This window comes from Anarhichas minor, unplaced genomic scaffold (genome assembly GCF_050575085.1).
Source record: "Anarhichas minor isolate MPS153535 unplaced genomic scaffold, ASM5057508v1 ptg000045l, whole genome shotgun sequence".
NCBI lineage: Eukaryota > Metazoa > Chordata > Actinopteri > Perciformes > Anarhichadidae > Anarhichas > Anarhichas minor.
In genome coordinates this window covers 8,795,116-8,816,866 of record NW_027466491.1, presented here as the reverse complement: position 1 = coordinate 8,816,866, position 21,751 = coordinate 8,795,116, and the positions used below count along the sequence as shown (strand labels likewise).

General features: G+C 43.7%; 1 long non-coding RNA gene across 2 annotated transcripts in view; it reads left to right on the top strand.

The window, feature by feature from the left end:
* Positions 1-20,057, top strand: part of LOC142971049 (uncharacterized) — a 41,910-nt gene extending 21,853 nt beyond the window's left edge. Inside the window, exons 3-8 of one of the 2 annotated variants that reach the window (XR_012959327.1) lie at positions 632-2,222; positions 2,905-11,844; positions 12,061-12,091; positions 12,620-16,214; positions 17,143-18,475; positions 18,630-20,057. This is a non-coding gene — a long non-coding RNA (uncharacterized LOC142971049). Of the gene's footprint in view, positions 1-631; positions 11,845-12,060; positions 12,092-12,619; positions 16,215-17,142; positions 18,476-18,629 lie in introns of both variants that reach the window. The other variant, XR_012959326.1, reaches the window with a different exon arrangement.
* The last annotated feature ends 1,694 nt before the right edge of the window (positions 20,058-21,751 follow it).

Sequence of the window (21,751 nt, the reverse complement as noted above, 5' to 3'; positions counted from 1 at the left end):
CCAGTGATGTCTCAGTATGTTCTGCTGTCAGAGGGAGAAATGCTATTTATAATCCTGTTTCCTCGTCACCCAAAGTGTAAACAGGACACGTAAAAATTCTTCTTCTGTCACATGTAGTAAGTCTTGAGCATATTTAAACACACACACACACACACACACACACACACACACACACACACTCTTACATCTCGCATGCAGCGGGATCCTCCCTCTCTGTAGGTTGGCTTACATCGGAAGTTAATCTAGAAAGAGATAGAGACACAAAATGCCAAATAAGCTTCATTTTAGATGTGTGATGACTTTGGTCATTCTTTTACCCGTTACCTGTAAAGTCTGTTTCGATTCGAGTACTAACAACGAATAATTGGTCAACATTCTGGCGTTCAATAATGACAAGATCGCTCTGAAGAACTACAACAGCATACGACAAGTTACCCAACATGCATCTGTCCTATGTAAGCTACCTGCACTCATTTTAAGCTCCACAGTAACAATGCTGCAGGAAACTCTCTCACAAACATGCGTTAGAACTGAAACTCCTTTCAATGATAGTGTGTCAAGTCTGCATTAACTGTGTGTGTGTGTGTGTGTGTGTGTGTGTGTGTGTGTGTGTGTGTCATACCTTTTCTAGTTGCTCTATGCAGCCGGAGTGAACAACGATCTTACAGGCAGCACATTTCCTCCTGGGGGCCGACTTCTTAAAGGAGAAAACAGACACACAGCACAGAGGGCGGTGAGATACACAACAACAACAAACACACAACAGACACACACTGATGATACGTGTACGCTGTTACACACACATTCAAGCACACAGAGATGTGTTCAATGTGTCACTTCTACAGCATTAAAGGTACGATTACACCTGTGATGACTCGATTTTCAATCTTTTTCATGCCAAGAGTTTGATGAGATCTGTCCCTTAAATATGAAGCTACAGCCCCGAGACAGTTAGCTTAGCTTAGCATAAAGACTGGAAACGGGGGGAAACAGCTAGCGTTGCTGGCTCCAAACAAAACCGAATCCACCTACCGTCACACTAAAGCTCCCTGTTTTACCAGTTATTTCTTTAATTTGTCAGTTTTTATGCTAAGCTAAGCTAAACAAGTGCTCGCTGTAGCTTCATATTTTGTGGACAGATAATAAGAGACGTATTGATCTTTAATTATAAGCAAAAACATACTATTTTCAAGTAAACATAGCTCATGAAAAGCTAGTATGCCGGGGAAAGACAGCTCAGAGATAACCACTTCAATTCATCACAATGAAAGATAATAGTGAAACACTCAGGATGCCAAAGTGCTGTTTACCTTCAATGAATAGTACTGGCCTGCTGCCTTTGCTCTTACAACACACAAACTACTCACAATGGGTGATAATGGAGCGGTGTCAACTCCAGTCAATGGGTTCAGTCTGAACTGTCCCAGTGAGCAACACTTAACGGCACAGTGCTAATCAAAACACAGCCTTACACTCTCATATCTGATGGGTTAGCAGTTCTCAATGTTCTCAAAGGGACTCTCTTCTCACAAGAAGTACGTCACGTTAAGGAAGCAAGATGTTCTTTTTCCAGATGCTCCGACTGACAACATGTCGGGGAAACGACGGGTCTTTGACGAGGAAATGTAAGAACTTGGTAGAAATCGTCGGTGTACGTAATCTTACAATCCTGATTTTAAAAAGATTGTTCTTAGCAGAGAGTTGACGAGAGGAATTAACGTCAGCAATTCAAGCAAAAGGAATCTCACGTGACGCTCCGTGCTGAGCTTAAAGCCTGGTTTTCCTCGATTAAGAATCATATCTAGATGAGCGCAGGTGGGAATGTGCAATCTCCCCCGAGGTCACGCTGTCCTTTTAGCTAGCTGAAAGCACGCATCGCTGATGGAATATTTATCTAATTAAACATATGACAGGGAGAGATTATGATGAATATATTTTCGCTGCGGCTCCGCTTCGCTGGCAGCAATCTCCCCGTGTTCCTGTACTCTCACTGCGCTGTAATTACATGCCATCAGTGGAAATGACCAGATATGTCATTATGTTATTGTCAGTATTGTAGGTTGTTTTCTCAGCTCTGCAATTCCAAGTGCTGTTGTTCCCGTCGGAGGTGTGTGGAGCCAGAGAGGGTCCATAATACCTGTAATTTAAAGCCTTTCTGCACCGCTCTGCACGGTTAATGTGAAAGTTCACCTTCATCCTGCTGCTTTGAAGTCATGGATCATGTGAGTGGGAGTGTGGCGTCCTGTTTAGAATAACTCACATACATACAATAACGCTGCACTTCCAGAGCGCTGGACCACCTGCTCTGTGCATGAACTAATCCAAAACATATCAGACTTTGAATGAGTTACTAGCGTGTAGATTTTAGATTTTGGATGTTTAACGGACTCTAATTTTTTCCCCCACAGACCAGCTTTTAGGATTTGAGGATTAAGTTAGAGGATAGGTTCCCAACCACAGACTGTATATAAGAAGTGGACGTATAGTCACCTATTGGTTTGTACTCTACGGGTTTAAAGCCTCGACAGGGTGGAGCTAAGTACAACAGAAAGACATTTTTAGGCGATCAAAATGTTCCAATTAACTTTCATGAACTTTAAGTTCTAAAGACGAAAACACTGTCAGTCACAAGGTAGCCCCGCCCTAAAGCATCCCCTGCTTTATGGTCAGTTTGGCTCTATATGGACCATAATGTACTAAATGAACATCATGCTGTATTGAAGAAGACTTGAAACTATAGATTGAGACCATAAACTCATGTTTACAATGTTTACTGAGGTAATAAATCAAGAGAGAAGTAGAGTCATTTTCTCATAGACTTCTATACGACCAGAGGAGTCGCCCCCTGGTGGACATTAGAGAGAATGCAGCTTTAACACGTGAAGCTTTGGCTTCACTTTACAGAACAAGAGGTTGCTGCCTGTTCCCAACCCTTTGGACCACAGACCCGTACCAGGCCTCAGAACAAGACACTACACACACACACACACACACACACACACACACACACACACAGGAGTGGTCAGTGTGCACACTACTCACTGCGGTCTTTAGTAGGCAGGTGTCCTCTCCGAGATAACAGAGCTCTCCTGAACAACTCGTCTCCATCCACACGTGATCCCCGTTCAGTGCGTTCTCCTGCAGGTCGACAGAGAAAGGGAAGTGAGAGAGAGAGAAAGTGGAAGTAATGATATAATAACTCACATTATCCTTTGCGTCGCTCACTCACATTAAACTGCAACCATATGCACATAAACACTCGGCAGCGAACGCGGTCAACAAGTGTGTCAAGCACATAATTGGCGCTGCTGAGGCGGCGGGTAATTTCACAGTGCATGTAAATTCAGGGAGCTGATTGAAACCCACCACAGGAGCTGGTGATTCATGTGCAAACACACCTCTGTGCATACAAACATGTAAGTGTGCTTGACTGCATGTATGTGTTAAACGAAGAGGGTAGTCCTGTAGAAAGTGCAATGAATACATTTCTCCTGTAGATGTAGATGATTAGAGACCGACTGGCCAAACAGAGCTGCACTGTGATGAGAAAAGAGGAGCCAGAGCTGTCTGATCTCTTTCTAATCTCTCTCTTGTCTCTCACTTCTCTCTGATTGGTTAACCACGGTCATAATTGCCTCTGCCACAGAACAGCAAATCCCTTTCAGTAGCCATTTGTAATCATTTCCATTTCCTCCTCCGATATCTGGCCATACCACAAACAGCAGGAACACAAAAAATAAAACCACTCTGATTCATTAAGGGGACCATGAAGCCGCAGTAAATCAACCCCTGAATGTAAATTAATGAGTGATGAGGTACAATGATTATATTAAAGTGTGTGTCGTGCGGAGAGCTAAAGGCCAGCGATGACGTGGTGGAAGTGTCCCTGCAGACGGAGCCAGAGGGGAATCTCAGAAGGCTCGTCTACTTACACCTCCCAATTAATAATACAGCAGGTTTTATTTAATATTCAGTATTGATGCACGATTCCCTCGGTGTCTCGGTGAGACGCTGACATCCTTGTTTTTAAACTCCATTAAGCATTTTTAGATGTTTTTCTGATTCATATCAATGAGTTTGCAGTATTTTGGAGGATGTAGTTTGTTTTCTTTCATGAGCCTGTTGTGCTCTAAATTAAAGATGCCTCTTCGTTGATGTTTCGGAGTATAAAGCTCCCTCTGTCACAGTCTGAATCAGATATAAATAGAAGCTTTGTCTCGCTTCCGTTGAGCCCATTGCACACAAAGTAATCGGTTATTTCGGCACAGACTATATTTAAAATCAGCTCTAACAGGATCTCAGACTGTTTTTGTGGTAACTGCAGACCAAATAAATTATTTATAGTTATTACTAGTATGTTGTTTGTAGTGGACATGGTTTAGTTTACTGCGGGTACTTTGGATTATAGAAAATATAAAACTTCTCCCTTGATTTGACCCCTTTCTGCAGAAATGTGGGCCTTTTACAGAACTGCACACTCTTGTGAATGACATGGGATTAATTTTGATCATCACAAAAACACAAGTTGCTTTGGAATTCATTTGTGCACGTCTTTTTACAAATGTCCGATGTTTAATCACGTTGATTTAAAGGGAAATGAAGACGCCTCGCTGGACTTTTTGACCATTTCTCCCTGATTTGCGGCGTCATTTCATGACATTTTTCTGAGTGCTTTCCATGGCATTACCATTAAATCCGAATGCAAAATAAACCCCCAGAAAAAGTCACATCCCATAAAAGCTTTTCTCTCTCCCACGCTCAAGACATTTTCTGGTAATGATCAAAAAAAGAAAATTGCTGCTTTCATTTCCACGGGAACATACGGCCGTCGAAACCAGTCTGCTGACAAATCTGTTGGCATGAAAACCCGAATGTCATTCAGTGACTCAGACCGAGATAAATGTAACAGAACAAAGAAACAAATCTGATCCTTATTCATGTTTAAGTATGTGTGTGTGTGTCTGACCGTCCAGTCCACGCAGGTACGCAGCTCCTTGTTGGGCCCGTTGGATGCCGGAGGCTGGGAGGGTTGAGATGGACCGAGGTGCTGGAGGCCTGAACGGGAGATCGCTTTCCTAAAAACAGGAAAAATAACTTTATCGGCAATCAAAAACAGAAAAAAGCCTGTAAAGAGACACACTGTCATCCATGTGTGTGTGTGTGACACAGCTCTCTCTCACCACAGATTCAGTATAATTCAGTATGTACATTCATTATTCATGGTATGAGACCACATTTCAGCGGGTTCGGCTGGAGATATTTGGTGGAGGAGAAGCGGGAACAGCTTGGAGGAGAGACTGCCAGCAGCACTTTGGGGTGACAGAGACAGATCTGTTCAGTCAGAGGATGAGTCAGCAGTCATCTCTCTTACTCTCCATGTTTCAGGCTCAGACTCTCGCCCCGTTACGCTTCCTCTTCCCATCTTCTGTCATCTGGATGTTTATATATTTCTCTGTGATTTCTGCACCACCTCTCTCGTCCCCGTGTCCCAAACATATCTCAACATGTCTCTGTCCTTATTCATGTTGCTGTCCAGCATCTATCAGTAACTGCTGAGTGTTCACTAAAGCAGCAAAAGACCATTTATACTTGACATACTTTAATAATTGTGTTTATCTATTTAACTCACGTCCTTGAATATACAGCATTGAAACCATTCTGTGTCAACTGTCTTTTCATGCAGTATTTGCATCTAAGTTCATTTTAAGTACACTTAAATCTCACTTTCTGAGAAAAAACAAAACAATTTGGGGGTTCTGATAAAAAAAAAAAGTCAGTTTTTAAAAAACTATTCATGTTTTTGTATTATGTAAACCTTTCCTGTTTGTACAATATAGCAAAGAAGAAAACATTTGAGCTTTTCCCCAATAACTTCACATAAACGTCCATATTTTTGCAGACCTGGAAATTGCAGAAAGGATGTGTGTGTGTGTGTGTGTGTGTGTGTGTGTGTCTGTCTGTCTGTCTGTCTGTCTGTCTGTCTGTCTGTCAGTGGAAAAGGTTGCACGGGAGCATCTGACCTCCCTGTTGAAAGTTTCAGTGGCCGTCTGTCTAAAATGATCCACCAGGACAAAGAGGAGTCCACTTACACACACTGTAACCTGATGACACACCCCGACACACACACACACACACACACACACACACACACACACACACACACACACACACGTACTCGCCCTCACGACTCTTGGGATAAAAATAGTATTGCGTGGGTGACATATGCACAAATACAAGGACGTATGGTGACTGGACATATGCCGCGTATAACAAGGATCACACACACACACACACACACACACACATATAAACTTCACGAGTCTAATCTCATTAATTCATTCTGATGAATGTATATTTTTTGATATGATCATCACAAAACAAGGTTAATGGGAACACACACTTAAAATATGCACACACACACGCACACACACACACACTCTGATTCAGGGGTCATAGGGCGACACTATATTTGAGTGAGTCCTAATCTACTACAAGCAGACAGGCTCACACGCATTAAGGCTAAAATCTAAACACACACATAAAATGGTCAGTGTGAAGCTGGTCTGTGGTCTGCGTTAGCATACAAACATAAACACACACTCTGATGCTGCACTCGTTTAGAGACAGATCTACTAAAATAACTCAGACAAGATTAAAGACATTAAAGTCAAACATAAGAAGACAGATAATCATCTGTACGACCAGAAGTCATTTTTACAGATGTTGAAATGAATGCTGCCTGCTCAGCTTATGTCACATTTAAACTCTTCAGGTACGGAGAGAGGAGATTAAACTGAACCATGAATAGATCAAACACCTCCTATTCTCTCTCTCTCCCTCTCTTTATCTGGTCCTTTCCCCACATCACTGTCTCTGGAACTAATCACCCTCCTCTTCCTCCTCCACTCTCTTCTTCTATCCTCCTCGTCCTCTTCCTCCTTCTCTTCCTCCACTCACGTCTCTTTTTTCCTCTTCAACATCCCATCCCCTCACCTCCTCCCCCTCTATTTTCCATTTCTGCTCCTCATCTGCTCTTCTTCTCCCATCCATCCATCCCTCTCGTCTCCTCTCTTTATTTTCCTCCTCCTCCTCCTCATCCTCCACTCTCTTCTTCTATCCTCCTCCACTCTCTTCTTCTATCCTCCTCGTCCTCTTCCTCCTCCTCTTCCTCCACTCACATCTCTTTTTTCCTCTTCAACATCCCATCCTCTCACCTCCTCCCCTCTAATTTTCCATTTCTACTACTCATCTGCTCTTCTTCTCCCATCCATCCATCCCTCTCGTCTCCTCTCTTTACTTTCCTCCTCCTCCTCCACTATCTTCTTCTATCCTCCTCCGCTCTCTTCTCCTCTTCCTCCTCCTCTTCCACCTCTCATGTCACTTTTTTCATCTTCAACATCTCCTCCCCTCACCTCCTCCCCCTCTAATCTCCCTCTTTTTTCCATTTCTGCTCTTCTTCTCCCATCCATCCATCCCTCTCGTCTCCTCTCTTCCTCTTCCTCCTTTCTCTCCTCCAGCAGAGGTGGGTTGTCGGCGTTGCCATGCGACGGCACAGCGGGAGCATCGGCAGCTCATCCAGTAATTATATTGGTGGAGAATCATCTCTGTGTGTGTGTGTGTGTATGAGTGTGTGTGTGTATGTGTGTGTGTGTGTGTTTCAGCAACTTTAACAGCAAAACTGTAAATGCAGTTACTTCGACAGAAGCCTCGTCACCCCATGTGGGTTGACTGTGTGTACGCGGACACACACACACACACACACACACACAGTCTTCATCTAACAGCCTACACACTGAGGATGATGTAATCTGTGTAATTCCTCAACTGGTTTCTATATACAGATCCTCTGTAGCGACGGAGGGAGGGCTGGACCGTTACTACAGGAGGAGGTGTGTGTGTGGCGTTCAGGTGATTACGGTGGAGTGTTAACAAACCCACACCGGTGCTATCCGGTGATTTCACCAGTTTCTGTGAACGCAGAGAGCCTCGCCGCACAGCCGGGCAGCACCGCTCATGATTAATGGCAAAGTAAGAACACAAAGTAATGGCCACACAAAAGAAAAAAAAGGCAGCTGCAAGTGGGAGGAATCAATTTGAACATCTTCTGACTCGTGGAGCAGAGGATGCTGTGATTATACGTGGGAAGACGTCGGTTGACAAAAGAGACACAACTGCACCAGTGTGGGTTTAGTGCTGAACCGGTTTCTCAGTGCAGGAACATGTTTGTTTCAGGGAGAATGAGAAATACAAAGTTTGCAGGTTTTTCAGAAGAACAGAAGTTGAACTGTGTGGTTTCTCCGGCTTTCATAACCATTGTTCCTCGTTTGGTTAAAAGGGGGGAAATCACGTGTTTCTTCATCCAAAATTGTGCCAAAACGCAATTATTAATCGCCGATGATCCGCCTCAAGTTTCCCACCAAAACACTACATTTAACGCCTCATGATAACGATATAATTTACCTTCAACTAATACCCATTTTTACTGAGTAGAGCTCGAACGCATCATATTTGAACTCAATGCAACCTCCGTCAACGTTATCTGTTAGCTTTGTTATTAGCACTTAAGTGAAAAGTGTACAAAAAGCAACCAGAGTTAGCTTTAGCTAAAAGTGACCTACAGTGGCTTCAGTTATGGTTTGAGTAAAAGCCTAAAAGTACTGTGTGTGTGGTGAGAAACATCTATATTTAAATATGTATTTAACACCTGCACAAAACCCCTAACGCCAAAATAAGTCAGAAGTGGTCTTGAAGAGCCCACAGCAGCCAGACATTTGAAGCAGCATCTCAGGAATCGATTGGTTTCACTACCGGTGAACAGAGAAAGACAGAAGATGACGCGTTACGCCGGTTATAAAAGATACAGCTACAGGCAGAACTCCACTCACCTGTAGCCAAGAAGCCGGTGAAACCAGCTCACTTTTTTCCCCCTCCTTCTCCTCCCTCCACGTCCGTCTGCTCCCACATTTATCATTATTACATTCAAAGCCTCTCTCTCTCTCTCTCTCTCTCTCTTACTCCTGCTGCTAACGTCCTCGTCTCCCGGACTGAATCAACCAAACAGTTATTTCCAGCGTAATTATGCCAATCATCGTGACGGACAGCCGGGCACCTGACACCAGACATCTGAGCTCCACGCTGCCGTGTGACAATGTGTGTGTGTGTGTGTGTGTGTGTGTGTGTGTGTAGGTAGTACAGAGTTACGATTCAGCTCGAGATTAAGCTCGAGGTTATACATCAGGAGTGAGGACGGTTTATTAAGTTTATGTTATAGATGAATGATATTGATACTGTGATGTTATAGATATTGTCTAGGATCTTGGTGTATATTAATTGTCTTTTTCTGGGATTGGCGGCTACACTACAATGAAAAATATCTATAAAGTGAAGATGAATTTACTGACAATTCTACTGAGAAGTACAGTACACATAGAAGTACAGAAGTGTCTGTTTTGGGCTGTTTATAGGAGGCTACCTCATCATAACTCATCGTATTATCAATACCACGATGTTGGTTAAAAGCCTCGCCCTATAAATTGACGGCTGAGGTTCAATAAAAGAGTCTCTTTCCCCCTCCAGACATTATTATATTGCTTCCTATTTCCTGCCTCCTCCTCCCCTACGTCTCCTTTCCTTTACAGGTGAGTGGGCTCTATTTTTGGAACATTACGTAAGAGATAACCTGAGAAACTGAGGTCATGATTACACACACACACACACACACACACACACACACATTTATCAGTGTTTTTTTAAGCGGGGCATTTAGCTGAATGTTTGTGCAGCACATAGATGATACAGGGATTTAAAGGTTTAGAAGACGTTTTGTTTTTAGGCTTTTATGCTGATGGAGGATTTAATTCTTGACAGTGTAGAGAAAAAAAAAATACGTTCCAGAGGATTTAAATGTCTCCTCGTGACCAAAAATAAAATAAAAGTGCTGATTAAATTAATAGACATTCACAAATGATGAAAAGAGTTTCCACGAGACTGCGAAGGGGCTTTACAATCCTACACCCTCTCTCCTTAGACCCTCTCTCTTTAGACCCTCTCTCTTTAGACCCTCTCTCTTTAGACCCTCTCTCCTTAGACCCTCTTAGACCCTCTCTCCTCACTTATGACTCTCCAGATGATAACGGCAGTAACTTCAGTAGACGGCGAGAGTGAAACAACCTCCCAAACCCGACACAAGCCGATCCGTCGGCTGCTTTGTGAACACGCAGACAGTTACAGATGTTAGCCTTAATCTTGACATGGACACACAGATGTTCATTTACGTGGAGCTCAAACATGAGAGTTGACAGTGAGGGACAATCAAGTCCTTCATTCAACACGCTCGCTCTCTTCTTGTTGCTCCACTTCGGTTTCTTTATCTCTCTCCTTTCAATCTTCCTCTTTTCTTTCTATCTCAACCCAATTTCTCTACCTCCTTTCATTCTCTCTCTCTCTCTCTCTCTCTCTCTCTCTCTCTCTCTCTCTATGTGGGTCAGTGTGAAAGGCTCGTTTGTTGCCTCTGGTGACACAGCATGCCCAGAGTGTGTGTGTGTGTGTGTGTGTCTCTACAGGCCTCCTCTCGGTGCCTCAGGTAATGGGGTGTGATGGATAAAGGTTGATCTCCACATGCAAACACACACTCGCAAAACTCACACCGACTTTATGAGACAGGATTCAGGAGGGTTTGAGTATCTCATGACGACGGCTGACATTTTTTAAATAACAGGAAACACACACACACACACACACACACACACACACAACATTCACACGCTTTTCATACAAATAAATATGTCTGACTGCGTATCCTGTGTAGACAAAGTGCATCTTTTGCAGGCTGTATACACGTGTGTGTGTATTCAGAGCGACAATAACATCGGGAACGGTGCAATGCAACTTCATGCAGCAATGCTCTGCGTTGGCCAATCAAATACATGCAAGTTCCTGGTAGATTGTTTTGTAATGTGAATGTTGTAATGGTGGAGGATAGATTATTGCTGCTGTAAAAGTATATCTTATTGTATCATAAACAAGTGTTTTAGCGTCTAATAAGCCTTCCAGCTAATGGAGATAGCTTGACTTTTTGGATAACAGCTTCAGTCTGACCCCTAAGCACACAAAATCAAACAGGAACGTGACTGCACACAATAGCAGGAAGAAATCAACACACACACACACACACACACACACACACGAACAGTTATTACAGCGAGCTACAGATTGTAGTTCTTCTTCTGTGGTCATTTATTGTCAATCTGCAGAAAACAATTTCTTATCTGCACACACACGCTTCAAATAATCAAACAAACATTTCCCTCATCTCCCCGCCTTGCACAGGCCCAATGTGTTAGTGTGTGTGTGTGTGTGTGTGTGTTAGTGGGCGGGGTGTGAAGGCAACCCCCCTCAGACTTCCTTCCCAGTTTTTATCGAAGCATACAGCATTCCTCTCTGTGTCTGTCTGTCTGTCTGTCTTCCTCCCTGTCGGCCTGTCTGTCTGCACAGTGTTCAGTGCCTCTCCCTTCTGATCGTGTCTGTCTGTCTGCGTGTGTCTGCATGTGTGTGTGCGTCTGTCTGTCTGTGTGTGTCTGTATGTGTCTGTCTGCGTCAGCAGGTGTTAGCCACTAAAAAGCAGATGTTTTCTTTGGGTCTGTAAACGATAAAACCAGACCCCAGATTGAACGTTTACTCCCAGCTGTTACTCCCCTTCTGCAGAGCCGCACTGACAATCTACCAAGTTAGACAGCTGATGCACATGTGGGCCACGAAAACCCCCCAAAAACCAGCACCTTTATGCTGCAGGATCAGACACTTCAGGTGGTCGTGGTCCAGCCGTGACCCGGGTACCTGACATGTGTGAGTACACCTCGAGTTGCAGGAAAAATCGGGTATGTGGGTTAAACACGTAAATAATTGGGTTTATTAATAAAGGTTTTATTGAGTAGTGCTACTGTATATCTACAGTCTGTGGTCATATTTCTATATGATTCTAGCTGCGTTTTCACTCCACTTTAATAAGTGTAATATATTTAATTATGGTCTGCTCTTCTCTTCTCTGTGTGTCTCTGACAGGGAGTGGGAGTGTGAGAGCAGCTGCAGTCGGGTACACTATCAACTCTTATTAGATCACTCTCTCCACACACACACACACACACACACACACACACACACACACACACACACACACACACACACACACACACACACACACACACACACACACACACACACACACACACACACACACACACACACACACACACGCACTTCTGGACAACACACTGTTCTTGTGAATGCAAGTGCAATGTGACCAATAACACACACACACACAGTCATGAACACAGAGAAGAGCACACAGTATCAGTTGCAGCCCTAGACTAAAGGACAATACGTTCTTAATATAAATTGAACAAATAAAACTGGAAACATGTCAAACATTTACATCACATTGTTGTGTGTGTGTGTTGTGTATGTGCATGTGTGTCTGTGTGTGTATCCGGTTGTGAGGCTGGATACAGGAAGCCTGACTCCTTCCCTCTGACCTTCCTCCCTCTATTTATAATCTCTCTCTCTCTCTCTCTCTCTCTCTCTCTCTCTCTCTCTCTCTTTCTCTCTCATTCATGTTCCCCAGAGGATGAATCCTAATGACTTTGCTGACCCTCTGACTTTTTCACCTCACCATGAAGATTGTATTTTTGGTTTTCGGGGGTGAAATGTCTCCACAACCACCTTAACTTCATTAAAAACATTAAAAACTGCCTGTCGTCAAAAGTCAGGTGCTAATTAGCAAATGTTAGCCTACCAGCTAGCTGGACTACGATGCGGAATAAGATGTTCATGATACCTGCTAATCAGCATGTTGAAGAAGCAATAATAAACAATTTTACACAAACAAGACAAAAAAACAAAGACAAATATGTCTCTGAAGGACTTCAGGACAGACCACATGTGCACGTTTCACAATGTCCTTCACTGGACGAGGTGTGTGTGTTTGCCTGCCCTTCACTTCCCTTCTCCATTGGCCTACATTGCTTCTCCTCTGACGGAGGATGAGGAGGAGAAAGTGAGTGTGAAATAGAGAGAGAGAGCGGACAAGAGGACACATGAAGAGAGAGGAAAAGGAATAACAGTGAGGGAGTGAGAGAGTGAGGGGGTGAGGGAGTGAAGGAGAGAGCATCTGTAGGCGGTCTTGGCTTTGCCCAAAGGCCTTGGCTTCTCTCCTCCTCCTCCTCCTCCTCCTCCTCATCATCATCTCTCCTTCACACTCTCTCTCTTTCCCCTCCACATCTTCATCCCTCCATCCACCTACTATTTTCTCTTCCTCTTTTTCACTCACTCACACGTTTTGGTTATCATGCTATGGTTTGTAAAGTGCGGTTAATCCAGCAGTTTCAAGGGGTTCAAACACAGAGGCTATAAGTCTGACATTTAAATCTCTGTCTCTCTCTCTGTCTCTCTCTCTCTCTGTCTCTCTCTCTCTCTTTTTGTCCAGCAGAGTCAGCAGAGTATCGTATCCAAAACTCCCACTCAGAAAACCCACTCTGTTTCTATAAGTAGAAGAAAGAGAGGACGGGAGCCAGAGAACTGCACTATGAACATAGTCATAGTGGTGGAGTATCAACTCAACATAATGCTCACACACACACACACACACACACACACACACACACACACACACACACACACACACACACACACACACACACACACACACACACACACACACACACACACACACACACACACACACAGCCAGCGGGGGAATGTGGAAGGCAAAGAAAGGAAGCGCTTCCAAAGGTGATAAAGCTTCACCAACATTCACGACCCACAAATGTGTTGAAACGAGGCTTTGAAACACAGCGTACGAACTCAAAACTCACTACTGCGTGTCAACAACAACACAGAGCTGTCAATAACAGCAACACACACACACACACACACACACACACACACACACACACTTCAGGTGATCACTGCAAACAGATCATTGAGTGATCACACCTCTCCAAACAGCGACTGGATGTCTCACCTGTGATTCATTTTGATTGGATTGTTTGCTTTTGCTGACTTCGGGCGAGTCTTTTTTAAACACAAACACGTGCACAAAGTGTGTTCGTGGACTGAACGTGATGCAAACTTTAGGCACAAAGTCAATGGAAAGACACAAATGCATGCAAATGGGTGTCAAATCTGAGGCAATGACTTGTGCTAGCTCAGGTTTATGGTGACAGAATCAGAAAGAAACTGATCGGAGAGACAATTTAGAAGGTATAGCAGTTCCTGAGAACGGCACAGCAACGTTAAAACTATACCGCATATATCAGCTAATACATGTCATGAACCAGAGCCAGAACAGAGGAGTGATACTTCCCTCTCCTCACCCTCTCTCTCACATTGTCCTCTGACACCGACATAATTACACAGTCTGTCAGTGGGTATGCACGTGTGTGTGTGTGTGGGGGAGGCATCAGATCCGTGCTGTGCATCTCTATCTGACCTTTACTGCTTAGAATAGACGCAGAAGAGAGAAGAAGAGCAGAGAAAATGAGAAACGGAGAGATGGAAGGCGAAAGAGCAGAAAGACAGAAGCATGGAGGGTAAAAGTGGATCGAAAAGAAAGAGAGAAAGCAGAGAAAAAAGGAGGATAAGACGATAAACTGGTAGGAAGAACGACAAAGTACAGAGAAAGTGAGAGAAACCACGCAAGTGTACCGTCTCTCTAACCTCTACAGCTGCCTAATAAAATGAATTATTTACTAATGACTCTCATCTAACCTGAGCAATTAGTGCGCACACACACACACACACACACACACACACACACACACACACAAAGAGAGAGAGTGAGATAAAGATGCTGTCTCACTAATTAGAGCGTGCCTCTGCAGCTGAGGTCTGCTAGGTTGTGTGTGAGCGTGTGTGCGTGGGCGAGCTAGTGTATGCGTGTGCCTACGCGTGTGAGTGTGTGTGTGTGTGTGTGTGTCAGCGAAGTAGCGTGTGTGCATTTGAGTCAGGGACAAAAAAATCCAAAACCAGCAAAGTAAACGCTTAATTGCAGAGAAGAAAATAAAAACGAAGAATAATTTAAGTATAGAGTTGCATTGTGTGTTTGTGCGTACATAAGTGCATATGTGTGTGTGTGTGTGTAAGTGTGTGTGTGTGTCAGCTTTGAGGTTGAGTGGGGACTCATCTTTGTGAGAGCTGAGAGATGATCAGTGCTCAGTAATCCTACCTGCATTAGACACACACACACACACACACACACACTTCCAAAAAACCCGCGGTTAATCCACGCAGCACATACATGTCTACAATCATGCTAATGTGTGTTTGTGTTAACAGAGGTCTATAAATAGGGAGGTGTGCAGATGTGCAGGACCTGGCACTAGTCTAACCCGTAGTCCACATTCTCCAGAGAAATGAAACCCAAATCTCTCCTCTGTGAATGTGGAGCTGACGGAGCAGCTGTGAGCTCCACCAAATTAGTGAGCGCAACCATTTGGTATCAGAGCCACAGATCTCCCTCTCTCTCTCTCTCTCTCTCTCTCTGTCTGTCTCTCTCTCTCTGTCTGTCTCTGTCTCTCTCTGTCTGTCTCTCTGTCTCTCAACCATCAAAACCCTTTGAAATACATTTAAAAGATGATTACACACGACGATAAAGCGATGATAATAAAATCTAAAAATAAAATGGCCTTTTGTCAGACGGGGAATCCATCTGGCTCAAAAGAAAAATGAGAGACCAGAGGTCAAAAACGTAGTGGTCTTTTCTACCTATAAAAATACATTTCTCATGTTATTTCCTGTTAATTCCTTTACCTTCAGCTCCCTGCTGTGTTCTTCGGCTACACATGTATGTGAGCGGTGTCATTAAACCGAGCTGAGACGGAGACGGACAGAGTTAGAGCTGCGCTGATGGAGTCGCTGTCACCTCAGCGGTCGACTCCACAGGTTCATTATCGGCTCGGAGGAGACAGATGGACTTACTGGAGGTGAGAGAGGAGGCGAGAGAGGAAGGGAGAGAGGAGGCGAGAGAGGAGGCGAGAGAGGAGGCAAGAGAGGAGATGAGAGAGGAGGCGAGAGAGGAGGCGAGAGAGGAGACGAGAGAGGAGGGGAGAGATGAGCTTGAGAGAGGAGGTGAGAGAGGAGGCGAGAGAGGAGCTTACACATCATCCACTCAAACAGCCATCCAGCCAGCCAATCCTCCAACATACCGACCGGCCTCTCAGGTAAAGGTTTAACCGTAGTGTTCGGTTTCATGATGTTAAAGTTGCATAGACAGGTTTAGCAGGTTTGACCTGAAGGGTCAGAAAGGACCTCCAGCTCACTGACGTAGTAATCCAGTCCTTTCACTCGGTCGGCAAATCAATCACTCACCAGCTGTCTGTCCGTCTGTCCAGACACGTTTAAACACAGGCGGTGTGTAAACGTGTCCGGCTCCATGCTGACTAGCTTTGAATGAATGTTAACACGCACACAAATCATACAGCAGCAAGTCAACGTCAATCACAGACGTAAGAACCCAGCAGGTATAAAATATATATATTCATACCAATTACTGCTAATCAGTCAATCTCCTGTCACAACAGCTTCTGACTGAATAAAAATCTGAATCGTGAGTAAAGAATCCTCTATAATCATGTAATAATGAAAGGTTTTCTGTGTATTTTACTGTTGCACCGCGTTAGCGTCTTGCCCCCGTCCTGAGCCTCCGTCCTTTACATCAGAGGAATGTAAACAGACTCCTGCAGTATGTAAAGCAGCAGAGCACAGTGTGGTGAAGGCTGTCCTTTCCTCTACACAGAGATCACAAGACGTTCATTGCGTTACGACACATTGAGGGATTAGATGTTTGGTCAGTAACAGGCCAGAGAACTTTAGGTTCAACCACAGCGAGAATTAAGACTTCTAACAAAAGGCCTCTTTTGAAATAATGAGTGAAACATAAAAGGTGTTAGCCGGCCACATACATCTGTTAAAGTCTTCCAGAAACCTCCTTGCACAATTGTATGAGAGTGTGTGATAGAGAAGGAAGTACTTGACTAATCTTCACCACGTCGAGGTTCCTCTTCCTCTCTGTTAAACCAGGAAGAGGAAGATCCACTTCTCTTTTCTCTTCTGTTTCACCTTTCACCCTTCTGTTTTCTTTTTTCTTAGCTCCATTTCCAAGCAGGAAAAGCCTCTTACGGCCAGCCAGACGACTAATAAGGAGCGGCTCCTGACAGCCAATCCCCCATAATGCCTCAGCACACTGCATTATGGGCAAAATAACCCCCGACACACACACACACACACACACTCGCTAGCACTCTCAAACACTCCTGAAAAGGCTAGGAAAGAGAGAGAGAGAGAGAGAGAGAGAGAGAGAGAGGAAATCTCACTTCTGTTCCTAAAACAGACACCATCATCCCTCTTCTTGATTGATATGCACGAGCATACACAAACACACCGCCAGCCAACGGGAACGCCGTTGCTCAGAGAAGGTGGGGAGGGATGTACCAACACCTCGGTGTGTCTGCGATATGTGGAAAGATAGAGAGAAGAGGAAGAGCAGAGGAACACACCGCATCATCATCATCATGACTGATGTTTGACCGAGCCAGGAAAAAGGTACACACTCCCTTCAGTATCACGGCATCCGTCCTGTACAAAAAGCTTATATTCACCTTTAACCCTCACCCTAAGAGGTCAGTCACTTCCTCCAGAACATGCTTAAAGGGCCTCTAAGCAATGTGTTGGGCCAGAAAGTTAATAAAAATGTACCAAACATGTTGTAAACTGTGTACACCGACAATGGATCAAGATATAAAATGCTCCACAGGTTGAGAATTACTAAAATAAATCATAAAGAGGCTCTGCAAAATGCAGCTGGTGTTGCATGTTTAACCAACTAAATTCATGTTTTTTTAACCAACAAGCCAAACTGCACCCTCAGTAAACAGTCTCACAATGGATGTATTTAATTACTTGTCTTTGAAAGTAAGATATTTAATGTGTAGTCAAGTAAATGATGGGAAACTCTCAGAGTAGTCCAATAAAATAACCAGCTATGACTGGAATTAACAAAACCGTTGATGAAAAGCCAACTGCAGCTTTAGCAGCACACCCGATGATACACTGGTTTAAAATAATACACGACTGCTGAGCTGTTATGTCTTTTGAATTATCCATACATCCATACAGCTTACTCTCCTCTTCCTCCTCCTCCTCCTCCTAACAGGAGAATCATAAATATACATGCGTATATCTGTTCATCCATCCCGAGGAGATGAGAGAGGGGAAATTGTGTCAGTGAGCCTTGTATTTCACCAACAATTGGTGCTCTGATCGTCTGCTTAACAATTCATGAGTGTCTTTAAGCTGCCCGGACTCTGAGCCAAGCGTTCCGCTGAATTTAACACAGTCTGAGCAACAGAAGCGACTCCTACACTGGTTGTATAAAGCACGAGGGAGCAGCTCTTCCTACAGGATACTATGCAGATGCATTCAGGTGAAAGCTCTCATTCCTTATTGATTTTAGTGGTTCAATCCACTTTAGCCCCGACGGGGGAAGGGAGCAGGCAGTTAATCACCATGTAAAGAAAAACACATGGTGAAGAGCCTTTTTACTAACAGATATTTAATCTTACATATCATTGTTACAGGGGGATCCATAAACAGACGAACCACCAGCGGATCACCAAACGTATTACGAGTCATCCTAAGAGATAATCTGGAAACCATGAACGTCCAAACGTTTGGGCCAATGTTGTGATATTTGATTGGATAAATTAAAATGTTGACCTGCTGCTGGTGCTATAAAGAGAAGGGGATTACCCTCTAGGGTTCATCCTCTGGGGACCATGAATGCCTGTACAATGTCATGAAAATTCATCCAACAATAGTTTGGATTTCATTGTGGCTAAAAATGGTAAATTAGTGAACCAAGTATTGCTGATTTATGCACCAAATCGATGATTTCTTGAAATGCTTTAAGTGCATAATCATACACAAATACACGAAACCTGACACATCTTTACTTTTTGTACCACGAGATTTTAAAAAGACGTGTTTAATGTTGTTCCTTGTTGTGTGTAATGAGTATTGTTTTTCCGTGTTGGCCTCCTAATCTTAATTTCCCAAGGGGGGGGGAGCCGGCGCTGTTGTGCAACACTGTGATGCATTGCTCGGTTAGACAATTACCGTATAAGCAGCGCGGCATTACGGAGGTTTCTAAATCTGAAATCTCTTTTCCCTTTCGGCTGTTGACCCGTGTTGGTTGTTGAAAGAACTGAAAACTCGGATCACACGGTTAAAAATTTGCCTTCTAAGAGCCCGAAGGTATACGTATACGCCTACGAACTCTGATAAAGGCTCGACTCAAACACGTCCAAGTACATTTTTTAAATGTAAATGTTCTAGAATCTAGATCAACACAATTAAAGGATTTGGCATAAAGACGGAACACACTAGACTTGTGAGCTTTTCATCATCAAGTAAAAAATATATCTGCGACCTTTAAATATATTTTTAGAGCAAGTTGACTTTTATTGCTCCACCTAATGTATCAATTCTCTGTTGGGTAATACAATAATTGTCTTCCAGTCTGACGCTATTCCTTCCTTCTTTCTCGTTGTGACACAGCTTTGACTTCGTCTCTCTCTCTCTCTCCATCTTTTTCACCCCCCTCAACTCTCTCTCTCTCTGTATTTTGGCCCTAATTGAAGGCTGAAAAGAGAGTTTTGTATTCTGGCAGCATCAGACGATGAAAGGCCTTTGATCACTGTTTACCCCTGCAGGTGGTTCACAGCGGTAGCGACATGAGATACATTTATACATCTTTTCATGTTTTTGCCTCTCTTCATGTCTCTCCAGTCTTTCTTCCCCGTCCCTACTGTACATCGTCCCATGTGCCTTAGAAGACATAACAACCCAAAGTGTATTGTGACCAGCTCTTATTGTGATCCGTTGTTTATAAAGTGGGCTGTAAATAGTGGAGGGATAACGTTACGACATCCTGTCCTGTGGCACTTTGTTTCTGCACCAGTTCCCATAAAGGACGATGGTGAAATCTCACCACATGATAAGCTGGCTGACGAAACAAAGCCTTTGTTTTTTTGTCTTCTTTTTTTCCCCCCTCTTGGGCAAACGGGTCATGGTGGCATGTTTACCCAGCAGAGTCATGGTTTAGTCGGCCATGTGGAGGCTCAAGTGGTGGTTCACACACACACACACACACACACACACACACACACACACACACACACACACACACACACACACACACACACACACACACACACACACACACAATAGTAAGACGTCTACCTATCTTGACAGCTGGATTCTCCCAAAAAAAATGCATAAATGACCAGCCGACTGTCACAGACAGACAGGAAGTGTCTGGAACCACAACTCTCTGACTCACTAGTTCGCTCCCTGATTGGGCGTCCAGCTGGTTGACCGGCTCGCTAACTGAAGTGATGTCTTACACACTAACTTGGCGCGCTGACTAACTGGTTGGCGTGACACACACACTCAAAGCAACTGTCTTTGCGACTGTCATGCAGGCAGACGGGTGAGACGTCTAAGAATAGACAAAAGGAGGGACAGTGTTCTGAGAACACACAGACACAGTGTGACGAATGTCTGCCAGATAAGTTACACGTGCCTTACGCTGCCATAAACACATCATAACACACACACACACACACACACACACACACACACACACACACACACACATTAGCTTTGATGTTCAACGCCATCATTTCTCAGCTCTTTCATATCGCCACATATGGAAATTTAATCCTTGGCTCTGGCCACTTCAAAGCTATGTCAACCACCTTCTTACGAAGCATCTCTCTCGACCGGCTAATGCCATTTCCTCCACACGGCTGAAGAGGAATAATCACAGACCCTTCACAGCTTTTATCTAATAAGGCCAAAGATCAAAACTACACCAAGACACGGTGGCATGTAACTGATGCCCTTACCATTGTCATACGGAAGAGAATACATAATTAAAGACACCGGACTGCATTCATACGGTGTGGAGGATTCAAAATAAAGAACCTTACAGAATACGGTCTATTTTCTCGAATAAGTGAGGGTGCACTTCATCATTAATAGTAAAAATGTTCTTCTTGTGTTTCCCCAGAATACATTTGTATGAACAGCAAACAATGGCTGCACTCACACGAGCCAAATGTTCTGTTTCCAAATGAAAGTAACCCAACAGGGGATTTCCAATGAGGCCGTTTTAAAAGTACATAAAAATGACTCGGGAAACGATTGTGGTCTCTATTGTGACGATGTTTCCCCGTCACTATGAGGCAGCACTATCAAGCGAGTGACTGTCTCCAATTAGTACGTAAAATAAATAGTTTGGCATTTTTGGGGAAATGTCCAATAGACCGTTAAATACATTTATAGTCCAGCACACAAACCACTGATTAAGCAAATCAAGAGTGTCTTAAAATAGGCTAAATGTGGCTAAATGAGACTACAAAAGAGTCCTCCTTTAGCTTACTGATGGTGACGTAAAGTCATGTGATTTGATCGGCAGCTGAAGAATAATCAGTGCACATTTAGACGCCCCAAATGTCTCCTTCATATCCTAAATTTATATTGAATAAACAATGAACCATGCTTCTTACAGAAACCCTGCAGCACGTATCACAACAATCAGCTTTTATTCCACATTACATGAATTAGAAAAAGGTTCTGACATGCACAGTTTACCAAATCCAAGGCAACAGATGTATCAGAACAAAATACTCCCGCT